General features: G+C 44.0%; 1 pseudogene across 1 annotated transcript in view; it reads left to right on the top strand.

The window, feature by feature from the left end:
- The first annotated feature begins 12,706 nt into the window (after positions 1 to 12,706).
- LOC143885155 (LRR receptor kinase BAK1-like) overlaps positions 12,707 to 27,234 on the top strand; it is a 41,344-nt pseudogene continuing 26,816 nt past the window's right edge. The window contains exons 1-2 of the transcript XR_013253159.1: positions 12,707 to 12,932; positions 13,007 to 13,127. The product of XR_013253159.1 is annotated as an LRR receptor kinase BAK1-like (transcript). The remainder of the gene's footprint in view (positions 12,933 to 13,006; positions 13,128 to 27,234) is intronic.

Genomic DNA, 27,234 nt, shown 5'->3' with positions numbered 1-27,234 from the left:
CTCTTACCTGGTCTCAATCCCTGCATTTTGGATTTTTTATCGTTTTTTGACTGGTTTGCTACCGTTTTCAAGAGGGTTACTACATTTAGCTGGGAATAAGCTTACATGACTTTTTTCAGTATTCTCAGTCATCTCTTGTTTCCTTCTTCCAGATTGCAAACATGCTTGAAGGCTCCGAAATCATGAACTGCACTGTTCTATTTTCGCGCTTTGATAATTTCCGGGTATAAGATACTTTCTCTTTGCATCAGTGGATGTATGATCTTCTTTCCTTTTTCTTTATGTAGTTCCTGAGCAAAATGACATCTCTTTTCATGTTAAAATAGGCTAATATTTTTATTTAGAGGGAAAATTTCCATTCAAATGGGCATTTCTATCAATTTCTGAAATTCATTATCAATTTCTGAAATTCATTGATGGTTATGTAATCTGAAGATTCTGAACTGAAAACCATGTAATATTTCAGCTTGAGCGAATTGTTGGAACATCCGCTGTGAAAAGAATTTTGTCTTCCAAGAAGGATATCTTTGTTTTCTGTTGAGACAAAATATGCATTGAGGCCAGGGAAAATTTCAAATCCGCTTCTACAGAAGATTACAGGACCCATGAATTGACAGAGATACCGATTGGACGACCTCTTTGAATACCAGATTAAGATTTTATTTTATTTTTTTATTTTGGGTTCTTTTCTTTGTTTCTAAGCATGGGTTTGAATGGGATCCAGCCACATGCTGCATCAATTTTGACACAAGGGTTGCAATGTCAATTTCACAAGTTTGATACTAACCCACACCTCCTCACCATTAGAGAAAAGAGAGGAGGTTTGGAAGGAGCCTTGGAATGGGATCCAGCCAATGGTCTTTAGTTCTGGAGGACAACATATTGATGACGTCGACATAAAAATGAACGGCTTAGATCATCCTTACTGTGGGCCATCTTGTTCTCTCTGAGCTACAATAACAATATAAAACTCATCTATAAGATCGACGATCTTGATTTCACATACGTGCCCCATGTAGGGCCTGCTACTTGCCTCTTACTATTTACCTTTATGAACAAATCAACCAAATTCAACACCATCAAACTAATTGTTTGACATCAAGCTTTGATCAAAATCTAATCAATGATGGCTCTGATTCTTCTGAAATTTCAAGTCAAGCAGTGAATCTTATTCAATCATATGCCATCCTAATCACGCACCAAAGAACTATCCAGGATCAACTAGAATTACAGGCAAATATACACCAAATTCCCATTATTTACAACAAAATAGGATAAAATTTGCCCATTCTGCTAGTTTAGTCACAACCTCAGCATTTTAGGAAAGATTTTGACACCAGAAGGATCAAATCGAGAACACATGCAAAAATACTCCATATTAACCTCGAATCACAAGCAATCTCAGCGCATGGAATTGAATCCCCACTGTTTTTTTTTTCAAACGTATTTCCAAATTTGTCCTTGGCCTTCTTCAAAATACAACCCATATCACAAGGACATTTTGGGTAGTTTCGCTACCATGATTTTGTTTTCCTACCATTAACTAGTGTCTCTAGGAGGGTGGGTGAAGATGAGTTAGGAAACTAATGTCTCGTAGTGGGTGAGAAGTGGGCTAGTATTACTTTAATTTCCTACAAACCATGCATATTTGAACATGGCAGGGGTAGTTTAGGAAGTTCCTAAACAATTTTTTGGAGGGCAAAAGTACCTATCACATTCAAATATACAGGGTTTTGCACCCATTGTTCATGCGCTGTTAGAATATGTGAGATCCACCGTTGGATTAAATGTAGATCTCACCGTTAGATCTTCTTGTGGGAGATTAGGCAAGTTGGTTAATGAGGCAACCCACTAGAATAGGCAGCTAAATTTAATTAGTAAGTAGATTAGATTAGAATATTCCATCATTACACATTCTTCAACAACTGGCGGCAATTCATCTTCAGCAATATCTACAACAGGCGGACATCGACATCAATCATAATAGTGTGCATAAAAAAAAATTTACATTTCTTTTTGGGATATCTATTGTAATCAGGGATATCTATTGTAATCAAACGTATATCGATTTTCAATCCATATACGTTTGAGGGGGCATAATAGAGAATAAAATCAAATTGTAGATTGATTGGGGTGGATTTTAGATTGATTGGGTTGGATTTTAAAAAAAAAGACACACCATTTCTTGCCCATTTCGGCATTGGTCCGTAGTTAGGGGTGTTTATTCGGTTTTAACTGAACCGAATAACCCCAAAATTAATAACCGAAATAAATTCGGTTAGCTTAAATCGTTAACCGAAACCGAAATTATATTGAACTGAACCTAACCGAAACCGAATTTGTAATTCAGTTAACCGGTTAGTTCGGTTAAAACCGAATTTGTTTCTGTAGACTGTTGAGAATGAGAAAACAAGTTGAAGTATTTATTACAAGACCAGCCGGAGATGATGATTCTTGGCAGGAAGAGAAGAAAAATCGATCGCTGTTGATTTAAAGGATGAAAAGAAAATATGAAAAGTGACGCCTGGAATTGGAGGAAAAAATCTTTAAAGGAATTGTGGCTGATTTTTAGGGAAGGCTTTGGTAATACAGATGAAGAGTTTTGTAGGAATAAAGGAAAAAATGACGATAAAAGTACCTGGAATGGCTGATTTTTGGGGATGAAGAGTCGTGTAGATAGAGAGGGAATAAAGGCTTTCGTAATATACATGAAGAGTTGTGTAGGAATAGGGATTTGGTAAAACTTGCGTGTGTGGAGGGAGGAGTGCCACGTCGCAGCAGCTGTCACCACTAAAAAAAATCCTTCCCGCTTATTATACTACTAGTAAAAAACCCGTGCGATGCACGGGCCGACAAAGAACTGTACGGACGACGTCATAGGTTGATCCAAACCGTCCATGTGATGGAACACAACATAAATAAGTTGTGCCCCAAAAATCATTTCCATAGGCCGATCCTAGCCCTCCAATCTATAGATGTTTCCATAATTCCTCTTATCTTAAATCGGACGGTCAAGATCACCCTATGGTTTTTTAATTAAAAAACCATAAAGGAGGGGGGTAAGATCGAAATTATACGGCTTTAATGGGTGCCTTTGTTCAAAGCATAAAGGGGGGGTAGGATTGAAATTATATGATCTAATGAGTGCCTTTGTTAAAAGCATAAAGGAGGGGGTAGGATCGAAATTATATGAGTTGAATGGGGGCATTTGTTCAAAAAAGTCAAAAAAAGCAATGTGTAATTCTCACGTGATTTTTTAAAAAATCGAAAAAAGCCTCCTCTTTTCATCCCAGCTTATTATAGTAGATTATAGTAGATAAATTGAATTTCAAATTCTCTTGTCTCCATCCTCTCTATGTCAGATGTCAGGTCTTAGTTGACAAAGAAGACACAGATAATATATATAAAATAATATGCAAGATTAAAAAATGGGGTGTTATAACTTATAATATACAAATGGTGTACTCTCGTCACTTCTATAGCAGATAAAGAAGAAAGAAAATATATATATAAAATGGTATGTAAGATTAAAAAATGGGGTGTTAGGTGTAACATGTAAGAGCATTATTTTATGCCATACAAATCGGTTTTTCGGTCTAACCGAATAATTTGTTGTTTAAACCGAAACCGAAACTGATAACCGAAAAAACAAGATTTATTAACCGAAACCGAAATCGAAATAAAAATAACCGAAACCGAAACCGAAACCGAAATATAATTCGGTTCGGTCGGTTCGTTCGGTTAAAACCGAATAGTGCACACCACTATCCGTAGTGACTCATTATTACTCGTCCATCGAGGCTTGAGTCTTCTCTAGGATCTATGATCCATTGGCTTTTATAAGCCCTCTTGGCGGCATTTCAACAAGTGGTGTTTCATCAACAACATCAGGATATTATAACATCAAGGGATATTTTTTATTTTTCATATTGGAGATTTTTATTATAATGAAACGTATATCGATTTTCAATCCATATACGTTTGAGGGGGCATGTTAGAATATGTGAGATCCACCGTTGGATTAGGTGTAGATCGCACCGTTAGATCTTCTTGTGGGAGATTAGGCAAGTTGGTTAATGAGGCAACCCACTAGAATAGGCCGCTAGATTTAATTAGTAAGTAGATTAGACTAGAATATTCCATCATTATCTCTTTCCATAGTCTGTTTGATCTCTTTCTATGTTTATCATGCATGTGCTCAATATAAGCACACCTTGAGCTCTATTGTAAATCATCCAGGATTAATAGAAATCTCTAAAATTCTTCATGAGTTTCAGCCAAGCCCACCCCCAAAAATTTTCTACTTCAACGTGGATTCCGGTGATATTAAAGTTACAAAAGACAAGAAGAGGGAGTGGGAATGTCAAAGAAGTCTCTTCTATAAAATTTCCCAAAATCAAATGGAAAAGACAGATGTAAGCATTGTGAATGTGAGCTCGGTGTCTGGTATTAAAACCATGGACCCACACTTCTCTCTAACTTCCACGCTTCCTCTTCTACCCTACTTTCCAAACTCCAACCTCAGCTCTATTTCTTGAAAGAACCCCATCCTCAGCTCTGCTTCTTCAAAGACTATGGTGGTGGTGGTGAGCGTTTCACGCCATGGAAGACCACGCTTTTTATGGGCTAAAGAGAACACCAGTGGAGAAGAAGAAGTTGCAGTGGAGACCCATCTTAGATCACCCAAAGCAGTCCACCAAGGATTGGATACTTACTACTTTCTATTCCAACAATGAAACTGCTTTTCATCCTCAAACCACAAGCACCATCCATCCTACTCCTAAAGATTCTACAAAGACTTCATCTGATACTCCAATTCTCAAAGCCCACTTCAGAAATCCAAGTAATAGACACCAGACAACAAGGCAGAATCAGAATAAGTTTCAATGGAGACCCAACGTGGAGAACGGAAAGGCGTCCTCTGCTTCTTATCTTCAAATTACAAGCACCCTCAATCCTAATCGTGCAATTCTCAAAGCCCCAGAGAAGGAGAATCAGAAGAATGGTGAGCCCCATATTCCTAAAGATGGTTCTTGTTAGGTCTAAAATTGGTAACAGGTTATGGTAGGGCCGGAAGGGCTGATCTGACAAGCCACGGCTGAAGGGCTGATGGAGTCCTGCGCTGCACAAGCACAGACAAGGATACAAAGGGTCAGAAGACCAACCCGGAGTGGTGCTCCGGACGGGCGCTTCGACACTCAAGTCAGTATGAGCAGGAGTGCAGAGCAAAGTCAGAGCAAAGAGCTTAGGTTTTTTTCTCAGATCCCTCACCTTAGCACAAGTGAAGGCTATTTATAGTGGTTCTGAGCCACCTGTCCAGGACAGGTGGTGGCCCCTGTATGGACCAGGTCGCATACCTAGGAGGGGCAGGTGGAAGTTCCCGATTGGTCCAGGTGTCATACCTAGCAGGGACAGGTGTTGGCTTTGCAGTGGTCCCTGTGAGGGCCACGTGTCAACAGCCGATTGATTGCAGATTTTGGACCCCATCAGTTGCCCCCTGGTTCTCCGAGTAGTGACAGCGGCTAGGGGAAGCAAATAGAGGGTTAAAACAGCATTCGGCCGGCCTTAAGGCCTCTGGGCAGCTGAGGCCGGCCTCAGACGGGGCCAGAAGAAACCGCGGCCGGACAGGGGCCTCTGGGCGGCCTAGTCCGGCCTTGAAGCTTGGCCTGTAGGAGCACGGCCGGACAGGAGCCTCTGGGCGATCCAGTCCGGTCAAAATTTGAACCAGAAGTCTGGCCGGCAAAACCTCCTGGGCGTCATGGCCGGGCAGATCTCCTGGGCGGGGCGGCTAAGCCGGGCAGATCCTCTGTCGCTTAGCGATTGCGCCATATCCTGTCCGGCATAGGCTGTGGACGGCTAGGCCGGGCAGGTCTTTTGTCACGTAGCGATTGCGCCATATCCTGTCCGGCTAAGCCTTCTGGACGGCTCTGCCGGGCAGAATTTTGTCTTCTAGCGAACGCGTCATATCCTGTCTGGCTAGTCGCGTAGCGATTGCGCCATATCCTGTCCGGCTAAGCCTTCTGGACGGCTCTGCCGGGCAGAATTTTGTCTTCTAGCGAACGCGTCATATCCTGTCCGGCTAGTCGCGTAGCGATTGCGCCATATCCTGTCCGGCTAAGCCTTCTGGACGGCTCTGCCGGGCAGAATTTTGTCTTCTAGCGAACGCGTCATATCCTGTCCGGCTAGTCGCGTAGCGATTGCACCATATCCTGTCCGGCTAAGCCTTCTGGACGGCTCTGCCGGGCAGAATTTTGTCTTCTAGCGAACGCGTCATATCCTGTCCGGCTAAGGCGCTGGACGGCCAGGCCGGGCAGGTCTTTTGTCGCATAGCGATTGCGCCATATCCTGTCCGGCTAAGCCTTCTGGACGGCTCTGCCGGGCAGAATTTTGTCTTCTAGCGAACGCGTCATATCCTGTCCGGCTAAGGCGCTGGACGGCCAGGCCGGGCAGGTCTTTTGTCGCGTAGCGATTGCGCCATATCCTGTCCGGCTAAGCCTTCTGGACGGCTCTGCCGGGCAGAATTTTTATCGCCTAATCACTTTGGAACTTGTACCTCGCATTCAATGCGGACGGCGCATTTAATGGGAGCGGCGCATTTAATGCGGTAGGTGACGTGGCGCACTCCGGCTGGTGGGAAAAGGGCGGGATTTTTCCCGCTCTTCCCAGCCTCTATATATACCGGAGTTTTACACCTCATTTTTCACTTTTCACATTTCACTCTCCTCCTCTGCTGCTCGGCTATTCAAATTTCTGCCCGCTTCGGATCAGTGAGCCCGGAGATCTTCGGTCAACACTTCAGTTCGGTAATTTCTTTTAGCTTTTCTTTTCTTTCCTTTTAATGTCTAGCACTAGTTCGGAGTCGGATTCTGGCTCAAAGGAGTCCGGTTCGACCAGTAGTACGGGGTCCGGGGCGTCGGAGAGGACGAGGCCGGCCTCTCCTACGGAGGCCGGTGTTGAGGACCAAGAGATAATAATTGTAGACGGGGAGAGCGGGGAGGAAGTGATTGTGGACTTAGACACAATCCCGGTCCGTGGGGACGGACCGTACCGGGCAGAAACCAGCGGCGATGAAGAAGACGTTGAGGCAGTAATTCCTCGCTCACCGCGCGCGCCCGTCGAGGTGATAGCGGAGGCACGGATGGAGGCCAATCCGCAGTACAACATCGGGGCCCTGCGCGAGGTGAACCGTCTGGGGCCGGGCAAACTTCAGGCCGTCAGGGACAAATACTGTATCCCTGATCGGTACACTTTGAGGGCGGCCGTTGAAGGGGACCGGGCCAGCAACGACAGTGCAGATCTCTGCCTATACGAAGAAGCCTTCCGGGCCGGGCTCAGGCTTCCCTTGCATCCGTTTTTTGTCGATGTACTGAGGTACTACGGGCTGGCGGTTACACAGGTCGTGCCGAACTCTTGGAGAACGCTGGTCGGCTTCCTTTATTTTTTGGGAGTTCGTCTCCGTAGGAACCCCACCGTGCCCGTCTTCAGGATGTGTACGCATCGAGGCACAAGGAGGGCGGCTGGATCTACATCAGCCAACGGCCCGAAGTGAAAATGATTGCTGGCATACCTACTTCCATTCACACATGGAAGAACAGGTTTTTCTACGCTAGGGACACCGAGCCGGGCTCCCACTGGCCGTTCTCGTTGGAATGGAGAACGCCGGACACCTAGAACCTTAGTCGGAAGCCAGCCCTTAAGGGTTACGACCACATGACCTTCGCTTTGATCAAAGAAGAGCTGAAGCGCGGTCAAATAAACTGCTCGGAGTTCTCCGAAGAGGCCGTCCTGGTAGCGCTCGGGATCAGCCGTGCGACCCCGGCACGTACGTAGACTCTTTAGGCCAGCTTTTATTTTTTGAACTGTTCCTTTTTTTATGGTTCTAATTGTGTTCTGTTCTTGCGTCCAGAAATGGTGAAGCAGATGTCCATGCTGGACAAGATCAGGCAGACCTCCCAAGCGTCTCCAACGCAGGAGCAGCCCCAACCCAAGGGCAAGAAAAGAAAGGTACCGGAGTCGACTCCGGCGATGGCCGCACTGGCCGAGCCTCTCAAAAGCAGCCGGGCGACGCATAAGCTGTCCGTCAAGTCGAGCCGGGCAAATATCGCCGGGCAGAGCTCCGGGTCTGCAAGGGTGACAGAGCCCCAACACAGCGGACCGGTCCTGGGCATCCCTGCCGCCACGGCGGCGAGAGGCGACAATGTCTTCCGCCCGAACTGGGCGGTGCAGAAAACGGACACCGGCCTAGGGGATAGCCGGGTGGCCACATAATTGATGTACCAGGGCGTCCTCCCGCGCGACCGGCGGGACGTCGAGAAGGAGGCGCCGGAGACCTGCGAAGCGGCAATCGCCTCCGCCCTCTATCAACTCCAGGTGTACTCAAGGGACATGGCCAAGAAGCGTTATCTCTTCTCTGATACGCTCACCCAGATAGAGTCCGAGAAGAGCCAGCTCCAGAAGGACAAGGACGGGCTTACCGAAGCCGTCCAGGTCAAAGAGGCCGAATTCAACAGCTTGAAGGAGGAGTTGCAGAGGGTCAAAAACCAGGCCGTGCAGGATCTCCTAAATGCGCAAGAAAGAGCCGGTCAGAGGGAGAAGACGGCTATCAAGGCGGCCGTGAAAGCGGCAGTGGGGGAGGCCGTGAAGGAAACTGAGAAGAGGAAGGACACACAGTTCTTCAACCTGGGCCTCCAGGCCTATAAGGCGGGGTTCCTTCTCTGCTCCGAGCAGGTGAAGAAGACTCACCCCGACATTTCCCCGGACGGACTGGCCGTCCCGTATGCACCTCCAGAGGAGGAGGAGGACGAGGAGGAAGAAGGTGAACTGGACTCCTCCCAACCCATCGAGGTGGAACAGGAAGGCGTTCTGGCTTCCGAGGTCACCGCTCCAACCACTGGGGCCGGCCAAGTTGCAGCCCCTACTTCAGAGGCAGTCACCGAGGAGGTGGCCGACGAGGAGGACTGAGTGGCAGCCCTCTTCCTCCTATCTTTAATTTTGGTTTGTGAATTTTTTGTAATGGCCCATAAGGCTCATTCTTTGTAAGCCAGCTCGGCAAAAAGAGCACTTTTGTGATACGAATACAAATTCAATTTTGTCCACTGTCTGTACGGCTGCCTTGTTTTTTGTATTTATGACGTCTATGCTCCTTCCTTGTCTTTCTGCCGAGCCGGAGTGGTTGTCCGGATGTCATTGGCCGGAGTGAACCACCTCTGTCTCCAAGTTTGCAAACACTTAGAGTGAGGTGGTTTTCCACTAGGGCGGGTCCATGGTTGGAACTGATCTCCACACCAAATTGGACGCGCCGGAGTGCACCACTGCCGTTCTCTAAGTCTGCAAACACTTAGGCTGAGAGCTAAGTCTGCAAACACTTAGAGTCTTTTGGCGTCTAGCGATCGCGCCATATCCTGTCCGGCTTAGGCTGTGGACGGCCAGGCCGGGCAAGTCTTTTGGCGTTTAGCGATTGCGCCATATCCTGTCCGGCTTAGGCTGTGGACGGCCAGGCCGGGCAGGTCTTTTGGCGTTTAGCGATTGCGCCATATCCTGTCCGGCTAAGGCTCTGGACGGCCAGGCCGGGCAGGTCTTTGAGGTGGTTTTCCACTAGGGCGGGTCCATGTGGTTGGAACTGATCTCCACACCAAATTGGGCGCGCCGGAGTGCACCACTGCTATTCTCTAAGTCTGCAAACACTTAGGCTGAGAGCTAAGTCTGCAAACACTTAAAGTCTTTTGGCGTCTAGCGATTGCGCCATATCCTGTCCGGCTTAGGCTGTGGACGGCCAGGCCGGGCAGGTCTTTTGGCGTTTAGCGATTGCGCCATATCCTGTCCGGCTAAGGCTCTGGACGGCCAGACCGGGCAAGTCTTTGAGGTGGTTTTCCACTAGGGCGGGTCCATGTGGTTGGAACTGATCTCCACACCAAATTGGGCGCGCCGGAGTGCACCACTGCCGTTCTCTAAGTCTGCAAACACTTAGGCTGAGAGCTAAGTCTGCAAACACTTAGAGACTTTTGGCGTCTAGCGATTGCACCATATCCTGTCCGGCTTAGGCTGTGGACGGCCAGGCCGGGCAGGTCTTTTGGCGTTTAGCGATTGCGCCATATCCTGTCCGGCTAAGGCTCTGGACGGCCAGACCGGGCAGGTCTTTGAGGTGGTTTTCCACTAGGGCGGGTCCATGTGGTTGGAACTGATCTCCACACCAAATTGGGCGCGCCGGAGTGCACCACTGCCGTTCTCTAAGTCTGCAAACACTTAGGCTGAGAGCTAAGTCTGCAAACACTTAGAGTCTTTTGGCGTCTAGCGATTGCGCCATATCCTGTCCGGCTTAGGCTGTGGACGGCCAGGCCGGGCAGGTCTTTTGGCGTTTAGCGGTTTCGCCATATCCTGTCCGGCTAAGGCTCTGGACGGCCAGGCCGGGCAGGTCTTTGAGGTGGTTTTCCACTAGGGCGGGTCCATGTGGTTGGAACTGATCTCCACACCAAATTGGACGCGCCGGAGTGCACCACTTCCGTTCTCTAAGTCTGCAAACACTTAGGCTGAGAGCTAAGTCTGCAAACACTTAGAGTCTTTTGGCGTCTAGCGATTGCGCCATATCCTGTCCGGCTTAGGCTGTGGACGGCCAGGCCGGGCAGGTCTTTTGGCGTTTAGCGGTTGCGCCATATCCTGTCCGGCTAAGGCTCTGGACGGCCAGGCCGGGCAGGTCTTTGAGGTGGTTTTCCACTAGGGCGGGTCCATGTGGTTAGAACTGATTTCCACACCAAATTGGACGCGCCGGAGTGCACGACTGCCGTTCTCTAAGTCTGCAAACACTTAGGCTGAGAGCTAAGTCTGCAAACACTTAGAGTCTTTTGGCGTCTAGCGATTGCGCCATATCCTGTCCGGCTTAGGCTCTGGACGGCCAGGCCGGGCAGGTCTTTGAGGTGGTTTTCCATTAGGGCGGGTCCATGTGGTTGGAACTGATCTCCACACCAAATTGGACCCGCCGGAGTGCACCACTGCCGTTCTCTAAGTCTGCAAACACTTAGGCTGAGAGCTAAGTCTGCAAACACTTAGAGTCTTTTGGCGTCTAGCGATTGCGCCATATCCTGTCCGGCTTAGGCTGTGGACGGCCAGGCCGGGCAGGTCTTTTGGCGTTTAGCGATTGCGCCATATCCTGTCCGGCTAAGGCTCTGGACGGCCAGGCCGGGCAGGTCTTTGAGGTGGTTTTCCACTAGGGCGGGTCCATGTGGTTGGAACTGATCTCCACACCAAATTGGGCGCGCCGGAGTGCACCACTGCCGTTCTTTAAGTCTGCAAACACTTAGGCTGAGAGCTAAGTCTGCAAACACTTAGAGTCTTTTGGCGTCTAGCGATTGCGCCATATCCTGTCCGGATGGCGCCAAATCTGTTAGGTCTAAAATTGGTAACAGGTTATGGTAGGGCCGGAAGGGCTGATCTGGGCCGGAAGGGCTGATCTGACAAGCCACGGCTGAAGGGCTGATCTGACAAGCCACGGCTGAAGGGCTGATGGAGTCCTGCGCTGCACAAGCACAGACAAGGATACAAAGGGTCAGAAGACCAACCCGGAGTGGTGCTCCGGACGGGCGCTTCGACACTCAAGTCAGCATGAGCAGGAGGGCAGAGCAAAGTCAGAGCAAAGAGCTTAGGTTTTTTTCTCAGATCCCTCACCTTAGCACAAGTGAAGGCTATTTATAGTGGTTCTGAGCTACCTGTCCATGACAGGTGGTGGCCCCTGTATGGACCAGGTCGCATACCTAGGAGGGGCAGGTGGAAGTCCCCGATTGGTCCAGGTGTCATACCTAGCAGGGACAGGTGTTGGCTTTGCAGTGGTCCCTGTGAGGGCCACGTGTCAACAGCCGATTGGTTGCAGATTTTGGACCCCATCAGTTCTTCTTCAGCTAAGCAACCCATTCTATCCTATGCAGAAACCCTCGAGAAAAATCAAGGCAAGATGACAGTGGAGGATCAAAGCAACACATCCAATGCTTCTTCGAAGGGTTCTCTTCACAGAGGTGAGCCTGTAATTTACTTTGAGGAATCTACTATCAATTCGAGTGCCGAGAGATTAAAATATTGCCTTGTGGGGAAGTTCCCCCACTCATGCCCGAGCTTGGCCCTCATCAGAGATTGGGCCCGTCGGGTATGGAAACTCAGAGGTGATTGGGCTGTTACTTTTCTAGATGCTCATCACGTTTTCATTAGGTTAGATAACATCTCGGACATGATCTGAATATGGGTCAGAAGTAGATGGTGGATTGATGGGCATCTGATGAAGGTCTTTAAATGGACTCCCCAATTCCAGCCAACAGAGGAAGAACCGTCTTCTGCCGCTGTTTGGATTTCACTCCCTTCTCTCCCAATTGTTTTTTTCCTAGAAGATCTCTTATTTGCTATAGCGTCTTTGGTTGGAAAAGCACTTTCAATTGATAGTCCTACAAGAAATCTGACTCGAACAAATGTTGCTAGAATTTGTGTTGAAGTCAATCTTCTAATGAAGCTTCCTCGTCGAGTATGGATTGGGGTTGGAACGGGAGGTTTTTGGCAAGATATACACTACAGGAAGCTACCTTCATACTGTTCAAACTGCTGCCACCAAGGACATTCCACAAGAATCTGCAAGTTCAATACAATTAACGCTGTAACAAGTGATTCCCAAAATAAGACAGCAAACTCTAGCCCTAGCAATTCAAATCACGGTGCTAAAAAAGATGAGCATTCTAGGATATCCAAGGTTTTTTCCCGAGATTCTGTCGGGGGGAAAGGTAGTGAAGGTAGTCCAGGAAAACCAGATCAAACCTGTCCGGCAATTGAAGATAAAGATGCAAATAACCAGCCTATGACGTCAGCTTCCTCTCAACTACCATCGAAATGAGTGACTATTGTAGAAGCAGTAAGCAAGAGCATAGCAAAAGCTGAGGCAATCAAATCAAGAAAGAACAAGGGTAAGGAAGCAACTGAGAGCAGGATAGAATGCTCATCTATATTCCTCTTCTTACTGTTTTTTCTTTTTTGCTAGGTGAGACTGTGTTTGGCGGGACCTTTACCAGCTTATTAATATTGAACGAAACATTTCTTCAAACAATGCCAGAGGATGACAGGATTAGAAAGACCCTAGGAAAGAAAAATTCTCATAGTAGGTATGCCTCAAAATTACCTTATTATTTGAAATTTTGGAGTATTATTGCAAAACGTGATGACCCCTCTAGAAGGTATTTAGAGACCTTGCATAGAGAACAAAATCTTAAAATACTTATTGTAGTAGAACCAAAGCTATCCCCTTTTGTTGCTCAGTTGAACATAGCTAAAGAGTTTGGCTCATGTTCATTGGGTTACAAAGTTAGAATAATTAAGCAATTTTGTATTACATATATGTAACTTTTATTTTTCTTTATTTTTTTGAATGGCAATGGATTTATTAAAGAGCAAATGGCAAGCTCGGTGACCAAGCAGGTCGACGTAGACCTTTAATATAGAGGTAAATTGATGAGCACAGACTTAACAAGAGTAATCCTTTCTCCAAGGGAAAGAGGATTTCTTTTCAAATTCTATCAGTGGATCCCAAAGCTTCTTTTTGGGCTGCCCACCACAATGGAAGACCCACGTATTTTGAATCAAACCCATCCTATATTGTAGCATTCTAGGAGAAACAAGACCTTTTCTCCTCGCCCAGTGAATGCCCATCATCACAGACTTAAAGAAATTAGGTCTCTGACCCGAAACCATCTCATAACAACAAAGCACAAGCTTCAAATTCTTGTTTTTTTCCATCTTCTGCTATACTAAATACCAAATAGTCGTCAGCATACTACAAATGAGTTATCTCCACCCTGAGAATCCTAGCCTAGATCCTTCAATTAGTCCGCCCAACTTAGCTTTGTCCATTATTTTGCTCAGAGACATCGCCATAATCGTGAAAAGGAAAGGGGGCAATAGATCTCACCGGCAAAAACTATGAGATGATTTAACTAACCCGCGAGGGTATCTGTCAGCCATGGCCTTTTAAATTTCCACCGAAACTGACACGAAATGACCGAAATGTTTCCATTTCCATCCCGATCGAAACGATATCAAAACTGAAACACGTATCGAAACCAAAATCGTAACTGCATTAATGGTAGACTGTATGTGTTACATAATTATATTTATATGAATTTCATATGACAGGTGGTGTATACATATTTGTATGAATTACGTGTGAAATGTGGTATATACTGAATTATCAGAAATGTGAGACAACGGATGTAACTTGGTGTTTGATGTTATTAACCCATTATGAATGATTGTCTTGCTTATGTGATGGTTTGTAAATGTGCATGCATAGTTATTCTAGCATTTCCTGAAGTTTCATCTTAAAATTCTATCATTTGCTTGTTTCCATATGTTTCAGTGATTTTATAGGATTTCGACTAAAATTTGCAACTAAAATAGAAGCATTTCCGTTTTTGGGGTGGCTGAAACCGAAATTTAAAATCTTGCCATCAACTAGGATTGTGCACCAAGCAGATGAAACTTATTTGCGCATCTAAGATCTCCATGGAGTTCCAAACCTCATCTTATCAAATAATTAAGACCTCCACATTCCAATCTGTCATAAGCTTTTTCCATGTCTGACTTACCGACCACCCTTTAAAATGCCACAACTTCTAATAATTCCCTACCTCATTAGTAATCAAAGCTAGAAACCTTCTTTAAGTGATGTTATCTTCTACATTGGATGAAGAGGAGTGGAGAAGAGAAGAGATGAGAGATGAGAGAAAGGTTGGGAGAGAGTATGGATTGGGGTTGGAAAGGGATGTTTTTGGCAAGATATACGCTATGGGAAGCTACCTTTGTACTGTTCAAATTGCCACTGGCAAGGACATTCCACAAGGATCTGCAAGTTGAATAAATTTGATGCCGAAACGGGTGATTCCCCAAAGAATACAACAAACTCTAGCCCTGAGAATTCAAGTCACGAAATTAAAAGACATGAGCATTCCCAAGAGCATTCTAGGCTATCCAAGGTTTTTTCCCAAAATTCTGTGGTGGGAAAAGGTAGTGAAGGTATTCCAGGAAAACCAAATCAAACCTGTCTTGCAATTGAAGATAAAGATGCAAATAAACAGCCTACGACGTCAGCTTCCTCTCAACTACCATTGAAACGAGTGACTATTGTAGAAGCAGTGAGCAAGAGTATAGCGAATGCAGAGACAATCATATCAAGAAAGAACAAAGGTAAGGAAAGCTACTGAGAGCAACATAGAATTCTTTTTTGGAAAAGGTAACTTAGAGCGATTAAGAATGCGTTTCTGTGTTCAACACCTTATTGTTTTTTCTTTTTGCCAGGTGAGACGGTGTTTGGCGGGACTGTCACAACTTTATTAATATTGAATGAAACATTTATTCAAACAATGGTAGGGGATGAGAGGGTTACAAAGACCCTTGAAGAGAAAAATTCTTGTAGTAGGTATGTGACAAATTACCTTATTTGAAATTTTGGAGCATCATAGCTAAAAGTAATGACTCTAGAAGATCTTTAGAGACCTTGCATGGAGAACAAAATCCTAAAATACTCATCGTAGTCGAACAAAAGCTTTCGAACATAGTCAAAGAGTTTGGCTCATGTTCATTGGGCTACAAAGTTAGGATATTTAAGTAGCATTTGCATTACATTGTTTATTTAAATCTTTTATTTTTCTTTACTTTTTTAATGACAATGAATTTATTAAAGACCAAAGGGAAAGCTCAGGGACCGAGATGGTCAAAGGCAAGCCAAAATGAAAAAGGAAAACATAAGAAAAACGATGAAATCAAAGGGCCAAGAAATCAAAGATCACCAAGCTCAGCTTGTCCACCCATGAGCGGGCCAGACGATCAGCCTTTTTGTTTGCAGAGCACCAAGTGCGTTAATACGATACAAGTTCCCTCAATACGATCCAATATCTCCTCACTTGTATTGGCAAACCATCTAGGAAACGGTTTGTCCATGACAATCCTACTCGTGCAAACTTCTGCGCAAGATCTATGGATAAATGATTCCGTAATACCCCTGAACTCAAGAAGAACTACCGTCCAATGCACAATGGAAGAGAAAATAAGCTTTTTAATGGAGTAGATGGGCTTGAAATTGTCATTGAAAACTCGATTATCCCTCTCTTTCCAACCCATAGCGGTACCAACAAAACCAAGCTCCACATAATCTGCCTCCTTCGAGACCTAGGGGCAAAGATCCAACCCTCAACCCAATCCGTAATATGCACTGAGAAACCCCAGCAAATCGAACAAGTTAAAAATGAACGAATATACGCAGCAATCCTACATTAGATAAAAATATGGTCTACTGGTTCCTCTGCTGCTAGACAAAAGGCATAATCATTCACGATGATCTCATTTCAATTCTGCATATGGTCTGCGTTTAAGGTCTTATTTAGTCAAGCTATCCACCCAAAAGCACAGATCCAATGAGGAGCAGGAGTCCTCCATATTCTTGTCACTAGGTGTTTGATGTTTTTAAACCATTATGGATGGTTGTCTTGGTTTTGTGATGGTTTCTAAGTGTGTATTTGTGCTTATTCTAGCATTTTCTGAAGTTTCATATTTAAATTCTATCATTTACATATGTTTACATATGTTTCCTTGATTTTACAAGATTTCCATTGAAATTTCTAACTGAAACCAAAACGTTTCCATTTCTGACCGAAATCAAAACCGAAACCAAAATTTAAAACCTTGGTATGAATTGCATGTGAAATGTGGTGTACACACTATGTATACATATTTATATGCATTACATGTGAAATGTAGTATATCTAGCCCTCCCCAGACCCCGTAATGGCGGGAGCCTCGTGCACTGGGTCGCCCTTTACATGTGAAATGAAGTATATGCAGAATTATCAGACATGCACGATAACGATGTCACTAGGTGTTTGATGATCTTCTCCTCCAAAAAGATCTCCTATCTCTAAAAATGATATGTTCCCTTCTTCGGTTATTGTTCCATTTATTGAAGAATTTTAGGATGGTTAGGTAACTACCTCCACTTTCCATGTATTTTTGTTTCATGCCTTTATTTTTCTCCATGAGAAGAGTTACGTAACTCTGCTCTCTGGAGTGACGATAAGGCTCAACTCTTCTTCGATGCTGGAATTCCCTTTCTATATGTGGTCATTGGTTTTCTACGACCTTCCTTTTTAACCAAATTTTTTTACTTTATTTTCTTTTATTGGAGAAAACGAGGGGGAGATGGAAGCACAGAGAAAACGAGGAGATTTCAACACGAGACCGAGGACACCACCATCGAGAAGGGCGGCAAATGAGGGAAGGGGCTTTTTGCAGACTACCAACCGCCACGAAGAAAATATGGGATTTCGCTTCTTACCTGGGGACTGGAAGTGCCATGAATGTGGATACCCTAATTTCAGGCGCGGGAGGAAAGTTGGAGATGCTATTCGAAGAAGGCAAAAGCGGACGGGAAGAAGATGAACCATGCCGTAAACCGGCAACAACAGGAGGACGAATATGGAGCGAGGAAAGACCGGTTGTGGCCGGAGGATGGAAACCCTAGAATTCTTCATGAAGATGATGCTAGGGTGGTGGTGATCTCTGGAGAACAGGTGAAACAGAGAAAAACTATTGAAAACATGTTTGATTGGAAGAGTTAAAAAGAATCAATGGGAGCTTGGGGAGATCTGGAAATGGGCTAGATGGTTTTGGGATTTGCCGGAACTCCCGGAGCCGTTCATCATTAGCAAAAACGAAGTTCTTTTCAGCTTCGAATCTGAACAGCAAGCTTCAATGGTTTTTGACAGAGAGGCAAATGCATTTGGAGAGTATCTCTTATCACTTTATCCTTGGCATCCGGCCTTCAAAACCGGAGCTAAGGCTATATGGATTCGTTTCTACGGTATCCCTCTCCACGCCTGTGCTTCATCTACGATGGAAACCCTGGCGGCCCTATTCGGCACCGTCATGGAAATAGTGACTCACGGAGATAATCCCCAAAGCCTTGAATATGTCAAAGCTAAGGTGTTTACTTCCGAATGGGCTTTCCTGAAGTCGGTGGTTCGTTTGAAGGTGGACGACAGGTATTTTTCCATTGGAGTTGCCGGAGAGTTTGGCGAAGATCTGAGGATTGCGGCGAATTCTGGACCTAAAAATGTGACCTATTATCCTTTTAAAGTGAATGGGTCATTGCGTGAGTGTGAACCAGTATCGGACTTTGGCCGGAAAACGAATGATGGTGTTCCAGTTAGGGCTGATGGAAAATCAAAGAAGATGAATCAATCGGCAGTGGATGAACCTACGAGTCAATCCAACGGTCGAAAATCCTTGGATGAGTTTTGGCTGAGGGAAAGGAAACGAAAAGGGAAAGAACCAATGGGGGAGACGCACGATCAAGCACGGGTGGAGACACGTGACCAAAGTTCAAAATACTAAAGCATGACAACGTGGTGGAAAATCACTGGAGTTTAATTCGGCGTGACAGGGAATTCGATGATCATTATCCGATGGCTGAAATTGGTGTGGATAGAAGAAGGGTTACACATGAATCGTTGGATGGTGATTTAATCACATCAAGGAATCTGAAAAAGGTGAAGGGCAATCTGGTAATTACCAAAAGTAATGATGGGTCGCCCTCATGTTAGGATAAGATGACTGAAATTGGGGATAATCGGGTTGGCGTGCTGGCACAGTATCGGGATGACAGACTGGAAAATTTCTCGAAGGGTCGCATGCGAGACAGCTGGTGGTGTAAGCTTTGAAGTAGGGAAACAGATGGCGGAAAACACCGTCTAAAAGCTAACGTAAGAAATAGAGCCCATGTCTCTCTGTCAGAAAAATGGAGATCTCCCAAGGAGGGAAGAAAAGAATTTCGTGGTGAATCGCGGCTTTCTCAAAGATTAAACGAAAGATATCTTCAGATTCTGGTGGATCGGGAGGTTGAGCGGAAATGGTTTCGTAGTCAGAAACACCCGAGAAAGAACTGGATATCAGTCAACTAAAGGAGGATGTTATACATGAGTACATCGCATATAAGCAGCGGAAGATGGCCGTAAAAGCAAATACTCTAGCGGAATTGGCGGAGAAAGTGACGGAGGGAGAAAGTTCTTTTCATATTCAGGATAAGGGATTGGAGATGAATGGAAGAATCCTTTCTTCCTCTAATGCTGATGGTATGGGGATGCCAAACGAAGCGGAGATGCTGATCGAAGGATCCATCCTTCCTGTTCCGGTTGTGAATCTGGAGGGAGCAACGACGGATCATGAAATCGTGAAACAGTCTGTGGCCGATCAAAATGAAAACCTTAGGGTGCCGTCAATTGTGGTGGAATCTCTAGAAAACTCGACTGAAATGTCGGGTTCTTTTGCGGGTTGCCAAGATCAGCTGAAAGAGGTGGATTTCATGGAGGTGGAATTGCAAAATAGAATTAACGAATGTTTACATGGAGACGATGGGGCATCTACCGAATGTTCAACCCACAAGGATGATTTTGAGGCTCTATCGGAAATGGGGCGGGATTTCAGAATCCTTTTTGAGGAAGATATCTCATTAACGAAGACGATGGCCGAAGAGATCGATAAAAGAGAAAGCAAAAGTAAAGCCTCGGCAAATAAAGGAGGGAAGGGTAGTCGGGAGCTGAGGCGATTACGCTGAGGCTAATCGGGGTAAGGGTTCTATACAAATTTCTGTTTTAAAATGAAGGTTATATTCTGGAATATAGAGGGTTGGGATCGGAGAGGAAAACATTGGCGTTGAAAGACCTTTGCTATATAAGAAAGCCCGATATCCTAGTAATTGTGGAGTCAAAAGTATCTGGGGTGTCGGAACGCCTTATCGACGATGTTTGGGGGAGATCAAATAGATGCTGGGAAGCTAAAGACTCAAGGGGGTCTGTTGGAGGTATAATCGTGATTTGGCGCGACAATATGTTTGAGAGGGTGAATAGTTTCATCAAGGAACACTCAATCTCAATCCAATTCGAGTCTCGGACGAATAATTGTTAGTGGTTGATGACGGCTGTCTACAGACCAACAAGGGCATCTAAAAGAAGATACTTATGGCCAGAATTAAATAGCATCAGAGATCTTTGGCAGGGACCTTGGCTCGTGGGTGGGGATTTTAATACAGTACGCGCCCCTGTGGAAAAAACTAGAGGGGGTTCAATCACTACCAGTATGCGGAACTTTTCAAGTTTCATGATTCATGATTGCGAACTGGTGGATCTTCCATTAGAGGGGGCAAGATTTACATGGACAAACAATCAAGATAGATTGGTGTTAAGCAGGCTAGACCGTATCCTAATATCAAAGGAATGGGAGGAAGCTTTTCAGTTAATATGTCAGCGTGTGCTACCTCGACCTATTTCTGATGACAATCCAGTGATGATCTTAATGTCTGATTTCAGTGGTGGCCCAAGAACATTTAGGTTTGACATGGTATTCTGTAATGTGGAGGAACTCAACCCAAATATTCAGGGATGGGGGAATGCAGAATCAGTAGAGGGTTGAAAAGGTTTTGCGGAGTGTAGAAAATTGAAAGCCATAAAACTCAAGATTAAAGACTGGACGAGACAAGTAAAACTGGCGAAAGAATTCAGAAAGGAGGAGGTATTGTCGAAGCTGGGCCAGTTGGAAATTAACGAATCTGAATCCTCATTGGGGAAGGTGGATCTACAACTGAGGGTAGAGCTGCTTGCGGAGTACGAGGACATTATACGAAAAGAGGAGATTAGTTGGCAGCAAAAGTCTCATAGTACATGGCTAAAAGAGGGGGACATGAATACCAGATTCTTTCACCGAATGGCTTCTACACGAAGGAGAGTTAATGAGATCAATTGTCTATTGGTGGATGGGAGACTTATGGAGGAGAGGGAAGAGATCCGAAATCATATTGCGAGTCACTATCAGAACCTATACTTGTCACAATACAATTAGCGCCCAAAACTTCATGGTCTAAGTTTTAAAAAGGTAACCGAGGGTCGGGAAAAATGGCTGGAGAGACCGTTCACCTTGGAGGAGATTGAAGTAGCTCGTAAATCCCTATGGAAAGATAAGGCTCCGGGGCCAGACGGCTTCCCAATGGCTTTTTATGATCAACACTGGGAGACTCTTAAAGCTGACATTCTCGCGTTCATCCTCGACTTCCATGACAGGGGAATTCTTAGCAAAGCCATTAACACAACCTTCATCACTTTGATCCCCAAAATTAGTGGAGTGGTAGAGATTAAAGACTTCCGGCCGATTAGCCTCGTCCATGGGGTTTATAAGCTATTAGCTAAAGTGCTGGTCGGTAGACTCAAGGCGGTAATGGGCGAGATAATATCCAAATTCCAGGGCACATTCATCAACAATAGACAAATCCTTGACGGGGTTCTGATTGCTAATGAAGTCCTGGACCCAGTTAAGCGTGATGGGGGCAGTGGTATCATTATAAAGGTGGACATCGAAAAGGCATATCATCATGTCTATCGTTGCGTCCTAGATTATATAATGGATCAAATGGGGTTTGGAATCAAATGGAGAGGGTGGATGAAGGTTTGTGTTTCCTCGGCTTCTTTTTCCATTCTCATGAACGGGTATCCTGAAGGCTTTTTTGGATCCACTCGTGGAATTCGTCAAGGTGATGCCCTATCTCCATACCTATTCATCATGATAGCTGAAGTCTTGAGTACTTTGTTTATTAAGGCGGAGGAGTTGGGATACATTGAGGGGCTTAAAGTGTCTGAAAATTCCACGGCGGTCACTTATTTACAGTTTGCCGACGATACTCTGGTATTCTTGAAATTGTAGACACCCCATTTTGACCAAACCCTCATTTTTTTTAAAAATTGAATAAAATTCCGAAGTCGAGCAAGTGCCTTAAAGTCAACCTGAGTCCCGAAAGATTGATCCTTGTGTAAATTCTGAAAAAAAGATATTGAATCATGAAAAGGAGGTTGTCCCAAGCAAGAAAAGGGAGCATATATATCATTTTCCTTTTTATCGTGGACCACACCTAAAAGGTGCAAGCAAATGGTCATAAATATATATATTCAAGGGGCTGTACCAATGGAGGAAAAGGGGTACGAATTTATCATTCTAATTTTCTGTTCGCTTTTCCCTTAAGATAACCCTTGTAGGACAACACAAGTCAAAATACTTGAAAAGGGGGGTGTTGATGGTTAAAGAGGGGCTGTACCATGAACCAAAAGGGGGTCAATATATCATTTACCTATAAAAGGCAATCGAGCTTCTCATTTTGGGATCTCATTTTTTTCGTCTTTAACAGAGAAAATCCCGATTCAAGAGAAAAACCAGTTCTCGCAAAACCTCTTCCATTTTTTCCGATCAACATCCGGCCAGCTCCCGTTCATCTTCTTCCTCGACCTAGCTCCAGCCGGATTCCGATCCAAGCGAGGACTCTCTCATTTTCGTTCAATCAGAGAGAGAAAGGGGAGAGATTTTCCGATCGAAATTTTCTATTTTCCGATCATCTTTCTCGATTAATTCGGTTAGGATCCGGCAATACTCTGCCTCCGGTGAATCATTTTATAGCTACAGAGAGAGATTTCATTTTCCAGAGAGAGAGAGAGATAGAGAGAGAGAAGGGAAAAAAGGGGATCTGCAGAGAGAGGGTGGGTTTTGTTCGTTTTCTCCGGTTTGATTTCTTCGGTCAAATCCGTTGACTCCACTTCGCCGGAGCTCCGATTACATCTCTACTCTCTCCATTCAAACCTTGTTCTCAGCTTTAGGAAACCCTAGATCTGAAGTTTTAGCTGAGATTTCTCAAATCCAAGCCCTAACTCTAACTTCTTTCCCTCTTTTTCTGATAAAAATTTTCTCTGATCGAATTTTGGCTGGATTCCAGCCATATGTTCTTTCTATTCGTGTCCCGTAGCAACAACATATTTTATTTCGTGTGTTTTGCTGAGATTTGTTCTTCCTAATCTCTGCATAAACCTTAGATCTAGGGCCTTAAACTTCAGATCCGGTCTTTTTCCTTGATGATCAATCAAAATTCCTTCAATTCAAACTTTAGTGTTGTTATTTCCACTAGAATTTTGAAATTTTCGCTTGAAATTGATGAGATATGAAGAGTACAAGGCAGTTTCAGAAGACAAGATAAAGCAAAGGAGTGAGCAAGGGAAAAGGAGAAGAGAGATATCTGCGAAGGATCTAAGAGAAAGAGAGAAAAATCAAATGAAGGAGAAAGAGTTTTAATTCAGATTTCAACAAAGGTTTGGATATTAATGAAAATCTCAATTTGAAGGTCAGCTCAGGTTACTGTTCTAGGCAAAATTTGAAGAAATTTCAGCCATTATCCTCGAGGTAATTTTCTTATTACTCCTTGCTCATGGTTAATTTGGATAAAAAGTGTATATATGTTAACATAAGATCTATGGATTGTCTTTATTGTGTGTGTGTGGTTTGATTTTTTTTTTAGAGTACTGATCGTGTTTATAGTGGATCAATTAACTAGATTATCAATGTTTTCTTTTACTTTGTCAGGGCTAGTTCATATAGACTTTACAAAGTTGATTTGTTTTCTTTATTTGAATGCTGTGGATTTTGAAGTTTAAAGTCCTTATTGGAATTCATAGCTTTGAGATTTTTGGTTGAATAATATGTGTTTTGTATAAGATGTCCTGCTTAAATCTCTTCCATGTTTTTGGACTTAAAGCACGCATTTTAACAAGACAAAGGTGAAAACCGGTTGTTATATTTGGCTTAGGTTTGTTTGGGAAACGGATACCAAATTTGTGAGGGAATGCTTTGTTGAGTACTTTGAAATAAAATCTGAGAAGATTTTGATAAGGATTTCCAAAATTAAGCCTATAGTCCAGTACTTATAAATTTAATACTTCTCTTTCATACTAAGCTTTGAGTTAGGGTTCGAAGACGGTAATAAATGGATTGTTCAGGTAAGATTATCTCAAAGCTTATTATTACTCATTCCTTTTTATTTAAATAAATTGTTTAATAGGAAGAAGGAGATCAGATGACTACTCTATTCGATATTATCGACATGAGTACTGTCTGATTTCAAGGCGAGATATAGAAATATTATCATGTGTATATGATATCAGATGATTACTTTAGCATCATCTGATTTCATCCCCATATTGGGGTGGTGTTTGTGGTTGGGCATAGAAGTGTTTGATATTGTTTTCTTTTACTTTATTAGGCTATCCAGCGGCTGGTCTGGACTAATTAATGTTGTTTATCATTTTATGATTGCTATAGATTGTGTATTTTTTTTATTGAAAATTATTCTTTGCTCAGCACTTGATTTATTTTTAGAATGAAATTTGCGATTATCTGGTAGCCTTTTCTTCTCTCTTTGATAGACTAACACAGTCTTATAGATTGCTGTTAATTTTCTTTAGATACTAGAATCCCCTTTTCTTGTAGGGCGATGAAGGTGATAGCCCAAGCCCATCCTAAGAGACTTGCCCAGTCTTGCTAGCATTTTTCTCTATCTCATCTCTGTGCCTAGGAGACTTGCCTAGTCTTGTTAGCATTTTTCTCTATCCTACCTCTGTGTCTAAGAGACTTACCCAGTCTCATTCTCTTACTAAACCTCATCTTTGTGCGTCTTTTGGTTTTGGGAGAACACCCTACTCGGCTTGGCATCATACCCCTACCCTTATAGGTATTGGGTTGCACATTTGTTGCACCCTAGGGCTAGGTAGCTGTCCGGCCCGGTTGGGTGTTTTACCTTTGCCAAATATGCACAAGGTCTCTTTTTCCTTGTTAGCATTTTTCTCTATCCTACCTCCGTGTCTAAGAGACTTACCTAGTCTCATTTTCTTGCTAAACCTCCTCTTTGGTGCGTCTTTTGGTTTTGGGAGAACACCCTACTCGGCTTGGCAACATACCCCTACCCTTATGGGTATTGGGTTGCACATTTGTTGCACCGTAGGGCTAGGTAGCTGTCCGGCCCGGCAGGGTGTTTTACTTTTGCCAAATATGCACAAGGTCTCTTTTTCTTTATTATTTGTGAGCTTTATCTTAGTTTGATAGTCCATTAGCATAGGAATCCGTCCTTAGTCTAGGGAGTCAATCCTATCATCATAGGGGTTAGGATTCTATCCTACCTCTCATCAAATCATGTGTTTTTCTATCCACTCTTGTAAGGTATAGGATGCTGTCCAACCCTTGCAGAGCTGTGTTTCTGTTCTTTTCCCCCGCAGAGCATAGGATGATGTCCAACCTTTGCGGGATATCAGGAGTCTGTCCTCCCCTTATGATGATAGGATTATGTTCTCTTGTGTCAAAAACTCAAAAAACACTATAAAACAACCAAAATATCAAAAATATCTTAAAATCCAAAAATCTCAAAAATTTTGAGTCTTTCAGAGTAGTTAGGGAATTCTGTTTCCGAACTACGTTGGCTTGATCCCTTTCAACAGGGTACGTAGTGTAGCTTGGGATTCACATCCCAAGTCCAGCCAAACCTTTAAAAATAAGCATTTTAAATCTTTCAAAATTACAAAAATCTTTCAAAATATTATTTTTTCGAAAGGATCTTCCTTTAGAGTTAGGAGGTTGTCCTAGTTAGAGAGTTTTTGAGTCGGGAGTTGCTCCCTCGTTCGTTGTTTGTTTGTTGTGTGTTTTATTTGTTTGTGTTAGAGTTAGGAGTGAGTCCTAGCTAGGAGTTTTATGCCTCCGTCCGATCAGTTGGCGATCCACATCGCCAATTGATGACTAGGTCTAAGATGCGATAGATCCTACTGTTTTTCTTAGGATATACAGCCTAGCTACATATAGATTATAGGAACCACCTGCATTAGCTTAGGGCTAACTTGCATTTAGTTAGGGCATATAGGGTGTCCTAAAATCTACAATCCATTGGAATTTAAATAATCACAAAAGAAGCTTTAAGAACTAGTCCGGTCTTTTAGATCGAGTCTAGGATAGAGGTCTAGATGTCTTAGGCATCATAGTTTAGAATAGGTGCGAAGAACTACGTTGCCTTGATTCTCGTGGAGGCGGGGATACGTAGGCTTCTTTGGATGAACATCAGATCATCTAAAGACTCGGGCCTAGGTATAGATTAGAGTCTTAGGATTGTATGGTATCGAGTCATTTTCTATGTTTTACAGTGTTTTCTTACTTTATTGCGCAGACCTTATGCTTTTAGCTGTAGCATGCATGTGTTTGCACACCAGAACTTAGACACCAATTTAGGTTTGACATTCATAACCTAGTTATTCTCAGGTGACACTTTTATTTCTTTTATGTGTGTTTATTATTCCTCCGAGACATGCATGATTAGATAGACGTCTTCTCGGAGATATGTGTTCCCATTTCATATGATTTTCGCCCAAAACTCTTCAAAATTATTAAGTAAATGGCATAAGAGACCAGGTGTTTGCACTTGGGCGGATGAGGTGCTCTTTAGACCTTCCGAATTCGTAACCAGGCACGAACCTTATTTTATATCTCTGGTTATCCGTTGCAACAGAGCATAGTATGGGATCCAGGGCCCATTTGCTTTTTTTCCTTGGATGGCGACTCTTCTTTGTTTAAGGTACACCTCGAATCTGGGCTAGTCCCCGAATCGAGAGGTATCTCACCTTTTTATCGCCACTCATGCTGTGAGGGGCATTCTTCTTTCGAGAGTTCCTTGGTAGAGCTCTCCATTCACGTGGATGATCCATAGAGACCTTAGCGCGTGGGGCTCGTCCCTCACCGCCGCCTCTCTCTCGGATCGGGGTCCACAGAAATCAGCGCGGAACAGGTAATGAATCTCAAGCTTCTATTCAAATGGTTTGAAATTTCTACTGGCCTTAAAAGTAACATGTACAAGAGCGCGCTTGCTGGTATTAATATTGATGAAGGTCAAATCTCGGCTCATGCTGAAAAAATGGGGTGTATGGCTACCTCACTTCCAATATCACATCTCGGGCTCCCACTGGGTTTCGGGGTACCATCGAAAACACAATGGGATCCCGTAGTGGAAAGGGTTGAGAGGAAGTTGGCCTCATGGAAAAAGAAATATTTATCTTTTGGAGGTAGAATCACCCTTATAAAGGCAGTTTTGGCCAATATGCCTGTCTATTTCATGTCATTATTTAAAATTCCGGGAACGGTGGCCAAGAGAATTGAGAAGTTGCAAAGGGATTTTCTTTGGGAAGGGTTAGAAGATGGGGAAACACTGAAGCACTTACTCAAATGGGAAAAGGTATGTAAATCAAGAGAAAATGGCGGGATTGGGATTGGGAAGGTAAGGCTTAGAAACAAATCCCTTTTGGCAAAATGGCTGCGTCAGTTCGGGTCTGA

Source organism: Tasmannia lanceolata, unplaced genomic scaffold (genome assembly GCF_043159265.1).
Source record: "Tasmannia lanceolata isolate RefF3 unplaced genomic scaffold, GAP_Taslan_0.1 ptg000008l, whole genome shotgun sequence".
NCBI lineage: Eukaryota > Viridiplantae > Streptophyta > Magnoliopsida > Canellales > Winteraceae > Tasmannia > Tasmannia lanceolata.
This window is presented reverse-complemented; position numbering and strand designations above follow the sequence as displayed.